Raw genomic sequence first — 21034 nt, forward strand, 5'->3', positions numbered from 1 at the left:
TCAACTTTATTAGTTGTATTTTGGAAGTTCATTAGGGGTTTTGAGGCTATAAACACCTTTTTCCACCCTTACTCTGGTGCCATGGGCAAGTCTTCCCTTAAGAGTGCAATAATCAGGTCTGGTGGGTTGTATCTGCATGTCCTGGAACACCAACCTCATTTCTGCATCTTGCACCAGCAATGTCTTCTTTAACCAGCAGGAAAATATGAAACTACTGGAGTGTGAAAGAACCTGTGTCCAGTCAGGTAAAGCTTCACCTTCCACATCAATAGCAATGTTCTCATTAATGAAAATCCCTGAAGTGTGTTTAAAAATAAGTTTGGGAAAAAGAAAGAGGAAAACCTAACATTTGATAGGACTGCTAGATTGAGAACAGTTTCATTTTTTGATTAAATTACCTTAATATGAGCCAAGTAGATGGGAAAAAATTGTATTTATAGAAAGTGAAACAACTCCAAAACCCAATAATTAAAAAAATGCCATATATGTACAAATATACACAATTCGCCAGAACAGGATTAGGCATTTTTTCTCCACGTTAACATTACCCTTACATTCAGCATATTTTCTACCAAAATGTTCTTTTCGAAATACTGCCAGGGTGATATCACTATTTTAACTCAACCAATTTCCTTTGAAATCTCCCTAATTAACAGTAATTAAATAAATTGCTGTTGGAGCAATTATGTTTTTTTATTGTTGTTGTTGTTGTTTTTTTTTTCCTGGAAAAGGAACTATTAGGCTAAAGAGAGATGAGAGACTCTGTCACCAAACATAAACTTTCTAGAAACATTGGTGCTTGCTACATTTATTGGAAGAAGAATGGAATACTTAAAAACTTTGGACCTTTTTAGCTTTTGTAAAGAAAATGTCGACTTCGCAGCTGAAATAAGCACCAAGCTAAAATGACTGCTGACAGCCCTGGGAGTGCAGAAGGAAAGAAAATGGAAGTTGCGTCAATAGAAAGCTTTTAAATTCTATGTATTAAGCCCAAGAGGGCTGGTGAGAACTGGAAGACCAAATTGCAGTGTTAAAGCAAGTGGATGGTGAACAAGTTGAAGGGGATGGAGAGCCCAGGACTGATGATCCAGTGGAGGGCAGAAAATGGAACAGTCCATAAATCCATTGTGTTGGAGCCCTTGGAGACTAGGCTACTGCAGTTAAGGAGGTTCTGTGTGTGGCCATCCATCAGCTCCCTTTTTTGCTCTGGGAATTTGGTCAGCCCTGATAGAGGCAAATGAGGCTTTCACAGCTCCAAAGAGTTTCCAAATAGGTAACTTTATGTTCCAGCTATACTTTGGCTTTGGCTTCAAGTCAGGCTAAAATTGTTAGATGCAGCATGTTGAGCATCCCATGAATTTTGGGTGTTTTTTTCCCAGATTAAGTTCTTTTACCTTTGCTAAGGATTCCCCTTATTTGTGGGCATTTGCCATTCACCTGATAAGCAGCACTGATTTAACCCTCAGAACAAGGTTAGCTAACCCTCTCCTTGTTCTCTGGCTTAGTCCAGTCCCTCAGACTTCACAGCATTTAAGTTTTGCTGCTTGGTGGTATTGTTCATATTGCAATGAATATGGAGCTTTCCATTTAAAACTTTTCATTCCTTGGCTATGTTTTTCTTTATGTGTGATGCTGAAACTCCCATCCTCCTTTTCCTTTAAATCTCTGGTACATGGGATAATGTTGCATAAGAGTAACCCACGTGGATGAATATCTGAATTTCTTTATGGAGCCTTTACCGTATCCCACCCAAGGACAGTGACACAATGCTTGTCTGCAAAGCTAACCCTTTGTTTTCTTACACTTTGAAGACCCAAAGATAGTGTTTTCAACTTAAAAACTCACAAGGATGAGCAAAAGGACAATAAAAAAATAGCTTCCTGGAAATCCAGTGGTCAGAGGGAATAAAGCATCAGATAGGCACCAGCTGGAGAAACTGGATCTGGGGATTCATCCAAGAACAGGGAACATCTTTCTGAGCAGACAGACATATTTCTTGTTCCAATGGATGGCTGACAGGGTAAACATTACTATAAAAAACTTTCTTTTTTTTTTTTTTTAAATTCTTTGTGCAAATTTTGTGAACCCCTTCTGGCTTAAGCTTCAGCAAGAGAGCTTAGAATCAGACCCGAGGAATGGCAAATCCATATTATGAGCAGGAAGAATAATTATGAAGGTCACACACAGGCACTTGTATTATGTTTGTAAACACAGCTTTAACTAAACCCAGCTATAATACGTGATGACGTGTATAATACAAATGATGGTGTAAAAATGAGATTGCCAAAAGGAATGTTTACTAAATATTTATTTAATAATGGGGCTTAAATAAATAGTGTAAAAAAAAATTTTCCACGTGTTAATGTGAACTTGTTAAAATTTCAGTGCCTTGTAAGCCCTTAGGACGGTGTCACCATTGCCCGTGACGTGCCCCAGCCAGACTGCGCTGCCAGCACATGCAGCGGGACCCAGCTGGATTCTTGGGCAGCGTCAGCACTACTTTTGGCCTGCCCAAGCCTTGGGTTTGGTTAATTTATTTGGCTGTAACAAGTTGTCTGAGGACCAAGGGGCCATTGCCTGATTGCTTAGGCTTTTTTGCTTAGCTCAGGATGGCTCTGTCCTGTAACACAAGTGGGTTTATGTGTATGTTTGAAATGAAGGGTTAAAACTAACAGGGCACTGGTCCATACACAGGGAACGACCTGTGCAGCCAGGAGACAGCACAGGAGGAGAGAGAAGAACTGAAAGTCAGGGAAAGGAGTGGGGTGGGGCTGGAAACTGCTCCCCAGGGCTCAGCCGTGGAACCACTGCAGCCTGGGAGCTGCACGGAGCTCAGAGACAACACAGGGAGCAGAGGGTGCTGTTCAATACCCAGAAAATCACCTTTCACAGCAGCGCAGGCTGGCATGTGCCCTACAGAACCGAGGGGAAAGTGCAGCCTGAGGAGCCGGTTTGCAAATGTAACAGCGGCTCTAGGAAAAGAACATGTTAGCAACCTAACAATGGCTCTGAGTGTAGGGAGAAGGATCCATCCCTGCATTCTCTGGGATAAGGCCCCATACCCATCGTGCCTCAAGGTGGCCCCTTTCCATCAGGAAAAGGCAGAGGCTGGGAAGCTCCTCTGCACCACTTTTAACTGTACATAACATGCATAAGAGCTCAGTGTGACTGAACTGATAAATTTCTTTTTAGACTCTTTAGAATTTAGGCCAACAGAACATTCCTGGCTTTTAATTTCTTTTGGGTTAGAGGAGCTCAACAAGATTAAACTAGTGGAGACTTCACAGAACCTGGACTGAGACCTGGATGTAATTCCGTAACTGCTCAGAGGCCAAGCACTCAGCTGGACAAAGGGCAATGTGTCAGCCTTTTGTGAGATGTGCAGAGGAAACAGAAGGAAGAGCACACAGGGAGCAGATGGATAACCCCAACCCAACGGAGCACCAGCCCCTGCATGGGAGAATGGTTTTGACAGTTAATAAAAAGCCATTGCTATTCTATTCTTTGCTGGGAAGTTTTCCCATTTAAACAATTGATTATCTCTGTGTTTGTTAAATATAAAGCAAATCTATTGACTCCAGACCTACAAAAGAGAAAAGTGGTCATTCCATTTATTGAACACACACTTTTGGTGTCATTCTGCTGATGCTGGGAGCAGCAGAGGGTTGATAAGCAGTGGGTCAGTGGCTTTACTGGGACACAGCACAGCCTTTATTAATGTCCTTGGGGTGATACTGCTCCTGGGATGGGGCTGTTCTCTCCTGGGTCTCACACATGGCAGAGGGGGACAGGAGACACAGGTGGCACCTTTGGGCTCATGAACAGGTCAGCAGAGCAGTGAAGGCTGCAGCTGGCTCCCAGCCTTGGGATGAACAGCTCATTAGTGAGTGCTAAATGTTTGTGTGAGCACATTCCCTGGAATAAATAGGGAATGTCTTCTTCCCAGCATGCTGCAACTCACACATGTTGCCTGCAGTAAGAAAGTATGAGAGCAGCTCACGAGGTCAGGTCAGAGCCTTTGGGTTGGTTGGTTATTTTTGCTTCAGTGCAGACCTGGTTCACAAAATATAGCTGATGGCACGAACCCGAGCCAGGACAGCCAGGAGGCCTCTCACAGTGGCCAGGCTGTGCAGGTTATGTAATTTGCTTTTCTATTCTGGGGGGAGAGAAGGGAGAACTGGAGGCCAAATGGCCAGGTTATCCTGTAGAAGTAGGGACAAAGCTGCAGAATTACAGGGGGTCAGACTCCACCACTATGAATATTCAGTATTTTAGGCTGTTGTTTCTGAAAGAAGATTGTGTTCATAAACAGAACCAGAAAATGCCCTTCAGGGTCAGTCCTGCTTTTGATTCCAAATGTTATGTTGGCTTAGACTTCTCCTTTCCTAGCCTTTCCTGTTATCCCCTTGAATACAGTAGAAGGCTGTGGCTACCGGCCAAAAGAAATGGGTAATGTATCCCAGAGCCCATATTCTTTGAAATATCTTCTGAGACAGGAATTTATAGCATCAATATAATGAAACTCAGACTACAGCATTAAAGTCTATCTGCTTGCCATACATACCAGAATTATACAGAAAATTTGAGCCACGGAACCCTGAGGAAATTGGAAAAATATGCACGCCCATCTAGAGGGAGGCTATAGGTCTGGGTTGCACCTTTAAGAACAGCCTCAAGCAAGAGATAAATCACACAAGATCTACACAGGTAGCAGCAGCAGACCCGAAAGAACTGCCATGGAATCACAAATACTTTGGCTTTGGCACACTGCATTTATCAAATTTAGCCTCGTCTAGAGCAATTACTACCCTAGGTAAGAAAAAAATAGGACCAAGTCCTGATTCCATCCTCATTTTGTCCCTCCTGCCCCTGACCAGCCCTGAGAGGGTTTTTTGCTTTAATGTATCTGTTTAGTGTGTTGTGTTCTATGCCATTCTCTTTGATGTTATGTTTGTTATTATTATGCATTCAGTGTTTATCAAATGGATGCTGTCCCAAAAATCCGCATTACTCTTCGGCACTAATTACAAGTATTGCCTCTATAGACCAGAAACTGGACAGCTTTTTCCTGTAAAGGAGCAGAAGGAGATTCTTCACCTTAAACCTTGGAACAAACCTTCATTTATGAGACAAGGGAATCATTTTTATTCCACTACATGAATTCAGTGGGCTGCCACAGGCCAGTCATAATCTGTTATTGTTTCCCTACAACCTTGTACTATTAATTTTTCTTTTTAATGAACTGTCCAGACTAGTTTAGCTGTGGGAACTATGATGGAGTGGCAATAGAAATGGTTTATGTCATGCCTTTGTCAAAAAGCTTTCCCCTACAGCAGCAGAATGTAATTGAAAAGCCGTTTTAAAACAAAAGTAACTGAGTGGTTGCAAATGCAGGTTGTCAGGAATGGAGAGGGAAAAACCTATGCATTACATTAGATTTTACCGATCACTACTTGTGTGTCTTTATTAGTGTTTATACAGATGAGGAAAGCCACATAAATTGCATCTGCTGCATGGTTATATCTGCAAGTGTTCCTGCAAGATACATTTTTAGGAAGTTTTTCTTCAACTGTGACTAACAATGTAGAAATTGGCTGGGTTAAACACCTCAAAAGAATTAAATCTATTAAATTTTGATTTATTTTATGGCATACAGAATATGTCCATTTTTGAGACTGCAAACTAACATCTGAGTAGCATTCAAATAGCTTTCATTGCATATGAAACCCTGAAAGGCTTAGTGCACAGCTATCTTTTCATATGTAATATATATGTGAAAGAAGGCACACGATTTAGTTTTCTCTTGCCTTTTTTTTTTTTTTTCCTATCTCTGGCTGTGTGTATTTTTTCTTGGAGACACTCTAGTATAAATTTTAAATATGCTATTATTCTCCTCCTCACCATCATCAGCATTATTAAAACACAAAGTGAGCAACTATATATATATATATATATACACATACACTGTATATTTATGTATTTATTGTTAGAGCTGACAAAAATTTTCTCCATAAATTCCCATAAAAATTGTTTCAGAAAGACTCCAATTTGGTTTTAATTCCCACTTTTCACCTTTGAAGTAACTGTGGAACTTTTGCCTGAAGTTCATTTTATCAGAGCACAACTTCCAGGTATTTGAGGTTATTTCAACCCAGAAGTGATTGGAGTTTTGGGGAGTTTTTCAGTCAATGGATCAATCTTTTAAAGCCCTTTCTCTTCTGCTGACCAATCTCTGCAGCCTGTGCAGTGCAGATTTCTTAGGGAATTTCATCCTGGTGGGGGGATTTCAGGAGTTTCCCATTCCTTAGCCCAGGCAGGCTGCTTCAGATCCTTCTCCAGAGCTCTACCCTGCAGCCCAGACAGAGCTGGGATTCCCCAGAAAGCTGGGAAATGCAGGGATGAGTCTCCAATGACTCAGTTGCTTCAGGATTCAACCCGGAACAAACTTTTTGCCACAAAATGCTGAATTTCAGCTCAGGCACAATTTCGTTGTTTCTAAAAAACAAATCATTCATTTCAACATTCTTCTACATTCAAGATTCTTTCAAGGCAACATGGAAATAATTTTCTATTAAAAAGCAGATAGGAAAACCTGAAATGTCCATGTTAGAAGGTGCTGAGATCATAAGACAGCATAGTGTCAGTGAATTTCTGCACTCTGAAGTCTTTGTAATTACTAACAAAATAATCATTCTTCTTCGGCATCTGTTTAACCAGAATATGTCTTATAATTATCCTAACAATGTTTCCAAAGGCTTTTCAGCTCAAGCAAGGTCTTGAACAAAACCAAAAAGGCAGAAGTAATAAATTCAGACTCCATCTCATTGCACAGAGTATGTGAAATGACACTCTACTTAACAGTTCACTCTCAGGGATTCCCTGTACTTTGGAGTGTCATCCTACTAAAATCAAAGCTCTTGCCCTCACATGTGAGCCTACTTCATTAAGTTTACTAAAATCCATCCTAAAATACATGTAATGATCTAATCCTGCAGGTACACTGAGTGTCTGTTCTGTGGGTTGACAGTGAGAATTCAAAATTCAGGTTCTAGAAACCTACAGAAGCGGTATTTGTAGAGAAGGAAAGTGAGATGTGTGAGACAGGATAGAACAGGCAGCTGGAGGGAGAACACTGCTCTGACATGTAGGCCAGGCTCAACATGCAGTACAGGACGATTCCAAGTGAAAATTAATTTTTCTTCCACGTGGCATCTGTACAAAAACAGAACTATAGAGGAATTTCCTTCCAAGATCTGCTCTGTACATCAGGAGCAGCCTGGTTTTCCCGTTAGGGTCTTTCTATATAAGAATTAAATGTTACATATGAAAGAGGCCAAACATGCAATATACAGCACTAATTTATATATTCAGGAAGTGAACTTTGGTTCCTCATCCCATCTGATGGACTCAGCCTTCCAGGATCTGAGAGGGCTGCAGGGAACCTGGAGAGGAGCTGTGCTTCAGGAGCTGCAGTGCCAGGGCAAGGGGCAAGGGTTTCACACTGACAGAGGGAAAATTCAGGTATGGGGAAGGAATTGTTCCCTGGGAGGGTGGGCAGGCCCTGGCACAGGGTGCCCAGAGCAGCTGTGGCTGCCCCTGGATCCCTGGCAGTGCCCAAGGCCAGGTTGGACACTGGGGCTTGGAGCAGCCTGGGACAGTGGAAGGTGTCCCTGCCATGGCAGGGGTGGCACTGGATGGGCTTTTTGGTCCCAACCCAAACAGTTCTGTGATCCTCTGATTTTATCATTCCATGAGAGTACTCTTTTTGGGGGTGCTGAGGACCCACTATTCATGTAGGATGCTTTACAATATAATATAATCATGGGGAAGCGTATCTGTTGTGCTGTTGGGGGTTGGGTTTCTTTCTTTTTTTACTTACAGAATTTTTTTCCCATAAGTTGCTAGGAAATTAACTACTTAAGCAAAACAAAAGAAGTGGCCAAAGCCAGGAGAGGAGTGTAGCAGCTCTCGGAGTTTCTCTCGGAGGGGGAAGATACCCCGAGTTTTGCGGGGGACAGGTAAAAAGACGGGGCTGGGGGCAGCTGCGCTCTCTCGTTCTCGGCATTGGAAGGAGGAGGGTCAAGCTGTTGCTTACTGCAAGGAGAATTCACTGTCACTACTGGAGTCCAGTCCTAGGGACCTACCACCATCTGCTCGTGTGCCCAGGAATCCTGAGCTTGCCTTTTTGTCCTGCCCTGCTGGGAACCAGGCCATTGCTGTCCTGCCCCCGCTGCTTTCTTCAGCACTGCTCTGGACCTTCCTACAGTGGAGCCTTGCACCTCCCTGTCCTGCCGGGACGTCCCGCAGTTCCAGCTGCCACTGTAGAGCTTCTAGTACATCTCATCCATCAGCCCGGGATTTCTGCTCATTCCTCCCGTTCCAGCTGGGTGCTCCTCAAAGTCCTGCAAAGGGCACCGGGATCAGAATGCCCCAGGGTTTTCTGAAGCAAAGCCTCTCCTCCATCCCTTCCTGTCTCGGCTGAGAAGGCTGTAACGAGGTTCCTAGTTGTGTTTTTGTTGTTAATGCCATAGTTATTTTTTGTTGGCCTTGTTATACGTACTAGTAAAGAACTGTTATTCCTAGCCTCATATCTTGGCCTGAGAGCCCTTAATTCAAAATTATAATAATTCAGATGAAGGGGGTTTGCATTCTCCATTCCAAGGGAGGCTCCTGCCCTCCTTAGCAGACACCTGTCTTTCCAAACCAAGATATGTGCTTAGCCTCAGTCTTTTTTGAAATTCAGTATAGCACAGGAAGGAAATGTCCAGTCAGGATATTCTCAGTTCCTGAAGCTCCTGGTCACCTTCTGTAGTGACCGAGCCAAGGCTGTGTCTCAGCCCCCAGCAGCTCAGCAGGGCCTTGCTGTCTTCTCCCTTGCCCTTTGTTCCATGAACAATAGTTAAACATGAATATTTTACCTTCTCAACTCTTGTCATTATCTAGATACTGTAACAGGAAATTTGCATTCCTGAATAGGCACAGCTGGAAGTAATTTAAGAAAGATCCTTCAAAAGAAGGAAAGAGAATTTAGGAAGCATATGGAGTCACAGGTTTACATGATAATCAACAAAAGCAGCTCTTGTTCCTCCTCTTTTGCAGAGAGACACTTCACACTCCAAGCAGAGGGAAGGTCCCACAGTCTCTCTGCAGGATGCTTTCTTTCACAAATTATCTGCTTTAACTCTGAAATGCAAAGAAGTCTATGAAAAAAAAGACACAACTCTTCATCAAATAAGACTGGGATAGGGACCCAGTTAAAATTCACTTATCTCATATACTAGTGAGAGGGATGAGCTGTTTCTCTTAAAGCTTAGTCTTGTAATTTCTGAAAATTAAGTCTGTTTGGAAAAAGATCTGAAGTCAAGAACAAGCAGAGTAGTAAGGGGCCTGAACTAAACCATGAACTGAGATATTAGAAAATGCCAAAAGAGGCGAAACAGTGGTGAGAAGATTCATATAACTGTGCATGAAACAGAGACATGCAGAACTAATTTCAGATGTTTTCTGTATGTCTTCTTGACACCCAGGAATGAATCTGAAACCTAGTTAGGAAGTCTTCAAACCAAACCCTCTTTAGAATCGTTCTGTTGAGAAACTGGATCTGAACAAGAGCTGAGCATTGTTTGCAAAATGTGGCTTTTGTGTTCAGACAGGACAAGAATTTGCCATGCTGAGCTCTGCCCTTGCTCCCCAGTTAATTAAACTCAGTGCTGCTGGTGTCACCCAACCTGGCTGCTGCAGTCCCGTCCCCAGATCTGAGGACACCACACACACACCCCATAGAGCTGCTCACAAGGATGTTGAAGTCCATTTGGCTGCCAGAAATAAGATAATTGCCATTCAAGGACATTTTCACAGAAATGAGGCATCTGTCAAGCAGGACCTGAGTGAATTGAATGTAGAAACTGTGAATGTGTCAGCAAGACAAAGAGCTTTAATTTCCTGGCGTTGTACTTTTTATCCCACACAATTCAGGTGGGCTCCTGCCTTTGATTCGGTAAAAATGACAGTGTTTATGTATTTATTATCTATTACACCTAATCTGTTTCTGTATTAAACTTTAAAACAAACAATGGACACTCCTGTAAGTGAGCAATTCTCACATCTTTGGAGTTGCAGCAACAGCACTACTGAAAGTCACAGGGGATTTGAAAAATTAAAGGCATTAGAGCCGATCCAACTATTTTAAAGGTCTAGACTTTCCCATAGTCTCTACTTCCACACTTTCCACCTTCTCTGAAGCCTAAGAGTCACCACGAAGTTCCTTTCCCAACCCAAGTCTGAGCAGCTAGATTGAGTTCAATGGTATTGCACAAAATATCAGAGAAAGAGTCCAAACATGGAATTATTCACTTGAATAAGAAAAGTATCAACATGTTTGACTGATCCCTTCCAGCCGTAAACCTAAATATCAGAAAAATTCTTACATTCCTGTTCTTCAGTGCTCCACTGCTGTGAATTTTCAAGTGATAGTCTGACGTTTTAAACAAGAAATTCAACAAAAGGGATTCAAAACATGTTTCTTATCAAACTGTGCTGTACAGAGGTAGAAGGATGGTCTGTGTCCTACACCTGAGAGCTCTCAGGAGCTCTGGTTAAACTCTCTGAGGGATCAGTACCTGCAGAAATGTTCCCTACATTGCACAAACATTTCAGACACTACAGAAACAAGGTCCTAGCCTTGGATCCCTGACATCCCTCAGGAGATCACAGGGTTGGAGGTAGGACTTACCTTCACCCACTGGAAACCTGCTGCCAGTTGATGTAGCATATTCCACACATCTGAAATGCCACTTCAGGAGCTGTGACACCTCTCAGCCCTCTGCTGCCACCCAGCCTCTACTTCAGTTCTGGCTGCAAAGAAGGAAAAAGGCCATTTGAAATCCAAACCAGTGGTGGGACCATAATAAAAGGAAACTGAAGTCTGGCATATAACTACCACAGCAGCCTAAAGAGTGTCTAAAGACAAGCAATTAAATACTACTTTTAATTAATAAATAGCCTTTACCTAGAATCACAGAAGGCCAGGTTTGGAAATGACCTTAAAGATAACCTAGTGCCACCCCTGCCATGGGCAGGGACACCTCCCACCATCCCAGCCCCGTCCAACCTGGAACATTTAACAGACTCACTTTTGCTACAGTGTTCCCATAACTAAAATGCTTGAGGCCATATCAAAATTCTTTCACATCTCTTTTGTGTTATCTACGGAAAAAATCTGTTCTGGAGACATTATCCAGGACAAGACACGCTGTAGTGAAAAAAGGAACAGCAGCAGATGCCACTAACCAGCAAGATATGCTTTGAACATTTTTAAGCGCTCTAAAGGCATATTAGAAAATTAGTAGGTTTATCATTATGACGGAAGAGGGAGAAGATTATTTTAAGAAGTAGAACTGTCACTACAGTATGAAAAAATATGTAAGATAAAACATCTGAAGCAAAAAAAAAAAAAAAAAAAAACAAACAAAAAACCAAACACACAACCAAACAAACAAAAAAACCACCAAACACGTAAGAGGTGCTTCTGCCTGTAAGAAGTCACCTATAGCTGTTTCAGTGGTTACAATTCTTTCATAAATGGGGCAGGAAGTTGAGTCAATCTGGAGCAGAAACAAAGAGAAACCTGCTGAATCATTTCTCATGACAAGCCTTGAATTTAAATTGGTAAGTGAAGGATGGTCACAGTTTCACAGAGCAGTCATACTCACATCTCATCATTTCACACCTCATCATCCCAGGTGTTTCTGACAACGTCCGACACAAGTAAAATATAGATAAAATATAATTAATGTGACTGAATGCAAAGGAAATAGTGAGATCTGTTGTTACCTACTGGTGAAGACACTGCATTCCTGAGGTTCATTTGCGACCTTGATGGGCACTTAAACAGCCCTAACTGAATTCTAGGACTAAGATCCATTCCAGCCAAGGAAATCAGGCTCAATTCCCCAGTACATGCAAATTTATTAACTGAAAATTTCTAGACCTCATTATTGAAAAACAGTCTCCGTAGTTTGGGCTGATAGATCCAAGTAGTGTTCTGTAGTGTTTAATTGTTAAAGATACCTCATCTGTATCGATCCTTCATTTTATACCCACTTTTCACCCCCATTAAACCAATCAAGTTGTAATTGCAAAAAAAAGCAGTTCAGCAGCACAGGTTGAATTTCAGAGTTCCCAGCACAAGTGTTGAAAAGGAAACAGGCATTGGCTGACTATTTTATATTCAATATTGCACAAACATATTACACTCCTGCTCCATCGAAGGAAGGAATAAATCCACGTGGCTTCTGTGGCCCCTCAAAACTGCAAATACATTGAGTGCCTTTTAAAAATTAGGGATACACGTGCCGTAAAAGCATATTCCTAGACAGTGTATTTTGCTAAGGTTAAGGTCTGTGAAGTGACGATTTGTGTGATGACTGAGCCACTAATATAAAAGCACTTGGTTTGTAAAAGCACTCCACATTCATGCTATGAAGTACCTATGGCACTTTGAAATATATTCATTTTGCAAGTTTTTTATTTTTTTTTTTATAAAGGACACTTTTGAACTAATTCACAATTCATATGAATGGCTGAAACTGACTAAACTCCCTCATTTTGATAATTTGTTCAGTATCTTTACAGAAAACATCTTCATGAATGACTTTGCAGCTCAAGATCCCTTTATGCCTGAGACATTTGAATTTGCTTGGGTAAGGACTTCTTAAAACGTCCTCTTAAATATCCCTACCATCCAATTTTTTAAGCTCTTCTTTTGCTTTTAAAAGCCTCAGAGGTTTGATAACAGACACTGCCGTCCCCACCTGACCTGCAGCTCCCTTTACTTCTCCCTGTGCATCCACCTGGCCACCAGCAAAGGGACCAGTCACGGAACCACAGAGTGGGCTGGGCTTGGCTGCCAATGACAGCCTCTTCTTCAGTCACACTGCATTTCAACAGATATCTGGGCTTACAAACCGATATTTTTTGTAGCATTAACTATTATTAGAAGTAAATAAATCTTCATATTAACATCAAGCAAGGAGAAACTCCTCCAGATATCAATTTCTGTTAAAAACAGGGTGTCAGACTATTTCCATCCTTGTGTTCTGTAGACAGAACAGTTTAGCTGAGTAATTGATAGTTAAGTATCAGATACCTATGTACTTCCTATTACCATTTCATTTATCAGATGCCTATTATTTACTGCATAACATTTTTTATTTTCCTATTTTCTCTGCAGCTATATATGCCTTCAGTAGTTCTAATAACTTTATAAATCTTACAAAAGGGCGAAAAGCCAAACCCCTCCCAAACTGCTGTATTTACAGAAGGCTATTTCAAAGTCCAATTACAATTACAAGAAAACTTAAAAAAAAATCCATTAAACAGTTCCAATGCTCCAAACAGATTTGCCACAGGGGCTCTTTAAACCACACGGCCTAACAAGACTTTGTGGGGCAAAAGAAGCCGTGGCTTCAGAGCTGGTTTATGCAAAGTGACAAGTGGAGCAGTTTGGCAATGTGGCTGGGGAGAGGGGAAGGAGCCCCCGGCCCATTGTCACTATGGTAATTATTGCACAATGCCTGATGTGAAACGGGCAGAGGCAGCAGCTGAATCCGGCATTGTCCTCGCACGATAAAAAGATTTGGGAGTCTGAAAAGCAGAGGAACGGAATCTCACAGCTTCTTAGAGTCCCCTCTGAAAGGGCCATTGTAACATCGTCATAAATCCTGGGCTCCCCAGGCTCTTGACAACTAAAGCAGTGGACAATAGAATTCTTGTGCTGGACAAAACACTCCTTGTCTGCCAAGGGGCTTATCTGCTTCATTTACAAATGTCTTTCATTGTGCCCAAATAATTCCCTATTAGAAAAACTATTAGGAACAGCACTAAATAAATATTCACAGCTTTGTGGGCTGTTTTGGCAAAGTGAATAAACCAATACAATCGAGTTGCATGCAAAATATGAGTTTTACGCCGAGGAAACCCAAAACAACCCCAAATTTTCCCTTTCCCTTTTTCTGATGCACTGAATGCATATTTGTCCCTCTAAAAACACCAAAGCACATTACTCTCATCAAAAGAGATGAGAAATATTAGAAATCCGCAAAGGTCACAAATTGGAGAAAAATTGTTTCCCCTGTGCCCCTAAAATTAAATATTTCCAGAAGAGCAGTTCCACATAGAACCTTGGGAGCATATCTGAGAGTTTAATGAAATAGAGATAAATTGCTCACAATCATGAAAGGATTTAAACGGTGGATTTCTAACAACATTTGTTTAGGTCCCACTTACTGAGAGATCCAAACACATCAGGGATGAGTTTCTGAAATGAAACAGTGCCAGATTTTTGCAACTCTTTTCAAGCCAAATGAAAATTCTGGTAAATATCACAGAAATTACTAAAAGAGACTAAAATATTCCATATATATGGCACTTCAAAAAGCATTTCTAACACAGTCAGAATTCCATTGCCTCAGGTTTCCACATAAATGTTTATTTGATTACACTTTACTGGAGAAGTGCCTATGGAAACACAACTGACACCACACAAAATGATTAAAGAATAACCCTAATAATCTAACTTGTTGCTCAAGTAAAGAGTGCTGGTCATATTCAAAGTGCCAGAGACATCTGTATGGCCGAATTAAAACCTGGAGAAGTCAAAACTTCTTGACTGAATTTTTGATCATAAACTACTTTTTCAAATCCAATACAGGAACAAGGTTTTTTACACAGCCCAGGCCAATGGACTGAGTGGCTGAAGGGCTTTTTTCCCTCCCTGTAATTAATTATTACAAGCCTGCAAAAAATGCAGGTACTCATAACCTGCATACTAAACAGATTACTCATATTACATATACAGAACATATGCAAAAACAAGAATGGTAAAATTCAAAAAAAAAAAAAAAAAAAAAAAAAAAAAAAAAAAAAAAGCTAATGTGATTTAAAATAAAAATGATGCAAGTTTGAGCTTACAATCACAGAGGTTTAGGAATATGTGAGCTTTCCATGGTTCTATCATGAATTTGCAGTCTGGCCCTTCCACACGTCATTTAACCTTGGAGCCATTGCTGAAAGTGAGCAAAGGAGCACTATAAAACCTTTCACCTCTGAAAATGCACTAATCTGTATAGAACTCAGAGGAAAGAGGCTGGAACTCAGAGCTCCCACATGCCAGCTGAGGATCTCTGCTGTTTGGGTGCAAAGCTTCCCCCTTTCTTCTCTCACTTCTCTTCTCACTGAATAATTAACTGTTCCAAGACGTAGGTATAAGTTCTTTCTTAAGATAAAATTTAAACTTGACTTCCCTGATGCCATTTTTTGGTGTTTGCTGCTCTGTGCTATGCACTGCCCAAACTTCCCTTTCTCCCGAAGCTGGATCATCTGTATAAATATAATTTGCATGAAGTTATTCTGATAATTTCTGCAATTTGCATTTCAGGAACACAGCTTCAACAAGATCTGTTTCCTGCCAGCTCTCGGAGTTTATTCTAGTCCCTACTATATGCCACAGCACAACACCATATTTTTATATAGCGTAATCTCTGTTTAGGTATAAAAAAATGGATCTGCACTAGGGTTTAAGTCTCAGTGTACAACAGATTATTTAACCCTTCTGGAGAACATGGGTCTGGGGGCCTTGACCAGGATGAGTGTCCTTGGCTGTGTAAAAATTGCTCCTGATAGCCATTATCTTAGCAACTAAATATGCTCATGCTTGGAATCACCTTGCAGGAGAATCTGTCTTTTCCCTCTTATTCCAGGGAGCTGAGCCAAGCAATGGGAATCTCACAGTCAGCAACCAACAGAGCAGTCCAGGACAGACCAGCCATAATTCAGATGGAAAGGGGCTCTGGAGGTCACCTAGTCCAACTGCACTGCTGAAAACAGCTCCAAATTCAAAATTAATTTAGGTTATTACGGCTGTCACTTAATGAATGTCCATAGCTGACACCAGCAGCACAAACAAGGTCTCTGTGTGGACATGGACACGTAAGGATTCCCCATCTTGTGCTGAAAGATGGTCAGGTGCAAAGGGATGGAACAAAGCAAAGGGCAAGAACTGCATCAGAAAGGATAAAAGAGCCATTTGGATTATCTGCCTTCCCCACACACACCCAGTGACAAGGTCTGTTGGCAGGCCAGAGTAAAAAACTCTTGATTTCAGAGCTGGAGGTGTTTTCCCTGCCCTGTGTTCACTCCTGAGCACCTGGAGCCCTGCAGCAGGCAGGGGTGTGCTCGTGCTGAGCAGCAGGGACAGGAGCACACAGGGCCCCATCACTGCCCTGCACCACCACGACACTGCAGCACCTGAGATCAGCTCTGCTGCCTTCTGCTTCCGAGGCATAGAGGTGTTAACGCCTGTGTCCACAGACAGGGATCAGCCCTGGAGGAGCAGTTCTCAGCCCAAGAAGCCTGACATAAGATGAGACTAGAAAACTGAATTTGACTCACAAATTTGTACCTTTATCCAGAAGGAAAGGAACTCTCCACTCAAGGGGGATGCCTTGTGTAGGACACGTGAGAGAAGGACAAAATGCAAGAGCTGCAGAGAAGGTTTCACACAAACAAGGTTCTGTTCTAAGCAAGTTAACAGCTCCTTTCGCTTTCTTATGAACTATTCTGACATTATACTCTGCCCAAATATTTCCCGTGGTGTTCCCATCCCTTGTCCATCCACACTGCTGAGTGCAGTGACACAGGCAGGGAGCTGGGGAAAGCAGAGCAGCTCTGCCAAACCCTGCTCTCCAAACCCTATCTACCACCCCAACACCCAGCTGGGAGAGCACAAACCAGGGCAGAAAGGAAACTCAGGGGCAGAATAACTGTGTGCTCTCACGAGAGACAAAACTACATCTCACTGCTTTGCAGAATGTTAACAGTCTGCAGACTAAAGCCCAAATCTCACCTGTCTGAGGCCAAATTACCTAGCAGGACAGAAAAAGGTTCATGTGGGCTCACAAGGAACAAATTAACCTCCCTCCAAAAGCCCTCTGTGAATCACTTGAGCGCCCAGTCCTGTGCTCACCCAGCACAATATGTCTCTATCAGCTATTTCTTGCTTTTGGGTCACAAGGGCCTGGAGGCAAACGATGGGCCCTGGAGGATGAAGTCTGTATTAATTATCCTCATGCTGCTGCAACTCCATCCTATCCAGGTACCAGGAATACAAGTGGATTGGGAGGCCTGCAGGCAGGTGTGTTCTGTCATTTTAAATATCATAAATCAAGCCCTCTGTTTCAATGTTTCCAACTTCCCTGAGCTTCCTCTAAAATCTAAATTTGGAAGCATTTTGGATCCACAGCAAGCAGCTACAGATTTTTTGTGCATACACACTTATATACATGTATATGCGTGTAAATAAATATGAATTTAAAAAATATACAAATTTTCATGCTTAAATAAATATTTCTATATATAATTCAAATTACCTACATGTGGGAGAAGCAATTCATTGTTACTCTAAACTTGATTTTTTATTTCCGCTGTCTAGCAGATTATCTTAAACCTTTATTCTTGAGCTGCTACCAGTAAAAGGCTTGTATATATTCTCTCTTGGAAAAGCAAATTCTGCATGCAGAGCGTACCAAATCTATTCCAGACAGTGCAGGAGGCACACAGAGCTGCTCTGAATCCTTCTGAGTCACACTGAACCTCAGCTTCCACTGGCAGCAGATGTCAGACACCACGGATTGGGAGCTTGTCAGCCCTGAAAGATTTTTATGGCAAATTTGCCCTACAGTTTTGGTTTTTTGTGGGTGGTTTTTTTTGTTTGTTTGTTTGCTTCCTCCCCTTGCCATTTTCCTATTCTTTGGTGCTTTTCTTCCACTAAACATGAGTGGCCAGATCCTTCCTCTAGACCAAATCCATAGAGAGGCTGTCTTCACTAGCATTTGGTGCTCTATTTTTATTATCCTTCAGGAGGCTGTTCTCTATTTCTTTCCTCTGGCTTTCTTCTGCTCTCTTTTATCAATCTCTTCTAGTGACCTGAAAAGAAAGGCTAAAAATTGAGAGCCACTGAAGTATATGCTGAATGCCCCCATTAGTCAAGCTGTAGGGGACACTCAGCACAGAAAATAAATTCAACTAACCTTTGGAAAAAATCTTTATATAAATGTTCTACAAAATCATCCTGCTGGTTCCAGGTGCACTGGAGACACCCAAGAAAGAATAATTCTGGGACATCAGAGATACCATAAAGGGGAATAGCTCAGAATCTGTCCTAGAGACTCAAGAGAGACAGAATTCTTTGATCTCAGGGACATTTTTTTTTCCTACCTTCTTCATTTTATTAATAAATAAAGGAAAGAAGAGTTGTTCCAAGCCACCACAGAGATCTGATGTTTCTGAATTTCTGTGAGCCTCATTCAACTCACTGAATATCTCTGTCAGCCCAGGAAGATTCATGATTCATTCTGGGGAGCTCATTGCAACCCTACAATGATTCTTCAAACATTTGTAAGGCTTTTTAAAAAGTTTCATTCAGTCTTATTTCTAGAGCAAATATATCCTTTTGCCTATTCCTATTCCATTCTCCTCCCAGACTCCCAGAGGTCACGGCTTGTCTAGATCTAGGGAGGGTGGCAGGAAGGGAAAATGGATTGTAAATTCACTTTAGGTCACCCAGAAGCCATTCTGTCTCTGTCCTTCCTCGCTGGCTTTTCCTCATTTTCTTTTGTGTTTCCTCAAAGAACATTACACACTTGGCTTCTCAATCAAGGACAAGGCAATGTCAAGCACATTAATTTGTCCATGAAGCAGTCTTTAAATGCTGACAAAACAAAGCCCAAAGAAATGCGGACAGACAAGATAAACATTACTGTTTCAAAGAAGAAAACAACCCCAAATCCTCTTTAACTAGCAATTTCAGTTTTCAGGACTGAAAAATACAGAGGAACTGATATTTTGATACTGTAAAAATATATTTGTGTATATATAATATAATCACACACATATATTTTTATGCATATTATATATATGTATATAATTTTAAAGAAATTACCATTAAAAACAGAGATAAATATCAGTGAGTAAGGACTCACGAGATGAAGAAGCACTAGGAGCATTTCTTGATGCCTGCTGTGCAGCTCCTGCTCACAACTAATAGAGTTTTGCAGAATTTCAGCAATAGTTATAGCAAGAATTACATGATGTTCCATCACCTATCATTTCAGGATATCACTCCAGAGTCTAACAAGATGAAGTTTAATAAGTCCAAGTGCCGAGTCCTGCACTGTGGTCACAATAATCCCCTGCAGCGCTGTCGGCTGGGGACACTATGGCTGGACAATGCCCAGGAGGAAAGGGACCTGGGGGTACTGGTCAGCAGCCGGCTGAACATGAGCCAGCAGTGTGCCCTGGCCAATGGCACCTGGCCTGGATCAGCAATAGTGTGGCCAGCAGGAGCAGGTCATACTTCCCCTGTACTCGGCACTGGTCAGGGCACATCTTGAGTTTTGTGTCCAGTTCTGGCCCCTCAGTTTAGGAAGGACATTGAGACCCTTGAGTGCATTCAGAGGAAGGGAACAAGGCTGGTGAAGGACTTGGGACACAAGTCATATGAAGAACGACTGAGATAGCTGGGGTTGTTTAGCCTGGAGAAAAGGAGACTCAGGGGTGACCTTATCACTCTCTATAACTTCCTGAAGGGTGGTTGTAGACAGCTGGGGGTTGGTCTCTTTCTCCAGAAACTGACAGAACGAGAGGACACAGTCTTGGGCTGCGTCAAAGGAAATATAGGTTGGATATTAGGAAAAAGTTTTTCATGGAAAGAATGATAAAGTGCTGGAATAGTCTGCTCAGGGAGGTGGTGGAGTCACCATACCTGGATGTGTTTAAAAAACTACTGGATGCAGCACTCAATGCCATGATGTAGTTGAGGTGTTAGGGCATGGGTTGGACTCAATGATATTGAAGGTCTCTTCCAACCTAGACTTTTTGTGATTCTGTGAAATTACAATACACTTAAATTTTTTATGGAGTTACTTTGTTATTTGCTAACCCGTCTTCCTATCTGTTATTGGAGCTGTAACTTCAGCACATATCTGTATTTCAGCTGCAGCCGGTAATGAAATGTTCATAACACTGAAGTTCCCAGCCAAAATGAACCAGAATAGTTGACAATATTGATATTTATCATTTGTCTGTTCTTCATTATGCTGCCCAAATACCACCAAGGCTTTAATTTTCTGTGGTGTAATTATTAACGGCTACAAGCAAAAGCATTAGGAGTTTTCTTCCAAACAATGGTTTTGAAATAGAAATACGCACAACTGAGCAATAACAGAGCAAGTGCCCTGCATATTCCAGAGAAACTGCACAATTAGGGAGGAATTCATGCTGGTATCTGTCAGTGATATTGCTTGGTGGAGATAGTCCTAGGTGCTGTAGGCTGTTCTCTAAATAACAATAAATGAGCTCCAAGGTACCACCGGCAATCATGTGATAAACTCATATTCAACCAACAAGAGGATGTATTTAGGAAAATAAAAGACTTTTATTAAAAAAAAACCCAAAAAACAACAAACCAACCAACCAACAAAACCCACCCCATAAAATGACACTAACACAGCAACAAACTCTTGCTGGCTGAAAGCTGAGAACCTGTCTCCACTTTTCACCAGATTTCAAAAACACAGGCACTCTCTAAGTCTCAGTGACTTTTTCTGGGACTGAACAAGGATTTCCCAGTGTTAGCATCCCTAGAGAAAAAGGAAGATTGCATGGAAACAGCCTCACTGGGAGCTGGGAAAGGGGCTGAGCCTGGAGAAAAGGAGGCTCAGGGGAACCTTGTGGCTCTGCACAACTCCTGACAGGAGGGGACAGCCAGGGGGGTCAGGCTCTGCTCCAGGGAACAGGGACAGGAGGAGAGGGAATGGCCTCAGGCTGGGCCAGGGGAGGCTCAGGGTGGAATCAGGAGGAATTTCTGCATGGAAAGGGTGCTCAGGCCTTGGCAGGGGCTCTCCAGGGAGGTTTGCAGTGCCCATCCCTGCAGGTGTCCCAGGAAGGGCTGGAGGTGGCACTGAGGGCTCTGGGCTGG

The 21034-nt window shown here is 42.0% G+C and overlaps 1 protein-coding gene across 3 annotated transcripts in view; it reads right to left on the reverse strand.

Moving 5' to 3' along the window:
* Window positions 1–21034, reverse strand: part of CDH11 (cadherin 11) — an 89989-nt gene that overhangs the window by 37613 nt on the left and 31342 nt on the right. For all 3 annotated transcript variants that reach the window (XM_040075098.2, XM_040075099.2, XM_040075101.2), the window contains one exon: window positions 10733–10854. The gene's annotated coding sequence lies outside the window, so the exon portion shown is untranslated. The remainder of the gene's footprint in view (window positions 1–10732; window positions 10855–21034) is intronic.

This window comes from Hirundo rustica, chromosome 11, assembly GCF_015227805.2.
Source record: "Hirundo rustica isolate bHirRus1 chromosome 11, bHirRus1.pri.v3, whole genome shotgun sequence".
Taxonomy (NCBI): Eukaryota; Metazoa; Chordata; class Aves; order Passeriformes; family Hirundinidae; genus Hirundo; species Hirundo rustica.